The sequence below is a fragment of the Austrofundulus limnaeus genome, unplaced genomic scaffold (genome assembly GCF_001266775.1).
Source record: "Austrofundulus limnaeus strain Quisiro unplaced genomic scaffold, Austrofundulus_limnaeus-1.0 Scaffold7, whole genome shotgun sequence".
NCBI classification, from domain to species: domain Eukaryota; kingdom Metazoa; phylum Chordata; class Actinopteri; order Cyprinodontiformes; family Rivulidae; genus Austrofundulus; species Austrofundulus limnaeus.
In genome coordinates, this window is record NW_013952409.1 from 2,449,744 (window position 1) to 2,451,202 (window position 1,459).

A 1,459-nucleotide genomic window follows, 5' to 3' on the forward strand; every position below is an offset into this window, starting at 1 on the left:
TTTTTTTTTCAGTAAGAGGTTTTTATTTAATAGAATTTTTGGACAAAAAAAATCGCAATATGTCGCAATATATTGCCTTGCTTACAATATCCCAATATATCGGGATATATCGTATCGTGACCCCTCTGTTATGATATGTATCGTATCGCCAAATTCTTGCCAATACACAGCCCTACTCAAAACAAGATCAAAAAGACTTTTTGGCTGATATAAGATTGTAAAACTTGGTTAAGATGGACAGTTTTTGCAGTGCAGGTGTGGCGCGTYGTGTTCGGGGGGTGGGGGGTACTGTGGCGGGTCGGCTTCTATCTCTTTGCAAACAAGAGGAGGCACAGGGGGGTTGTGATTAATGTCAAGGGGGCACCTCGAGTACGGACCTGCATGCACATGTGACAGCGTGCACACATGAAACTCGTAACACACATTTTTCTTTTTCATCTCCGTTTACATGACGATGGGATGGAGCGGTAAAAATCTTTACAATGAGTGTTTTATGTTGAGTATTTACATCCTTGGTTATGGCCGACAAATAAGARTCAAAGTAAAAAACAAWCAAACAAACAAAACAAAATCAAAACAGAAAACATACAAAAGTACATAGCATAGAATTGCACCTTGCAAACGGGCAATATCTTTTCTTTTTGTTGATTACTTTTAGCATCGACGGTGTGACACCACTATCCTTTCTGCTGGTGTGTGGAAGTTAGGTTGTCGGTGCCGGGCCCAGGTCCAGCACCCCCTCTGTCAGCTACATTCAGTTCCATCAACCAATCAGATCATTACACAAGTAAAATATCCCTCAGTTTTTGGGGCCGTTCACATTTTCTTTTTAATTTACTTTCTGCGCAATGTGACTTTAATTTGGGAGAAAAGCTGAACGGTTTTAGCTCATCTCCCAAAACGGGCGAGCCGAATGAATGAAAGGACACCAAAGCTTGAGGGAAAAGTCCTTCGTCGCTGCAAAACTCCTCCCAGGTTTAGTAGAGTTTTGTGTTGTGAGGTATGACAAGATTTCTTTTTTTTTTCTGTTTAAGGTTGCATTTTTTTTTCCAAAGTTGTTTTTTCATAAAAAAAGAAATAAATGCGTATAAAAGAAAAAAAAAATCCTGTTTGTTGGTTGTAAGTTCCTCCTGATAAAAACGGGGACAGACGACTGGACAGACAGACAGACAGGCGTGAAAAAGAAGTGAAATATTCTCTGTTACACTGCAAGCATGGTCAAAAAGTGACTACAGTCATCCTCTCTCTCTTTCTCTCTCCCTCGTTTACACAGAGCAGTTAAAGCATCAAAATACCAACAGAAATATAGGAAAACAAGAAAAATAATCTCCAATAAATTTGTTCTGGAGTCTCTTTTTAAAAGTCTTTTCTTTTAATTTCACTTTATGGATTCTTTCCTCTCTCATAAGGTAAAGCAGCATTTTAACCCCCTCAGTTACACAGTCAGCTCACCAAAGGG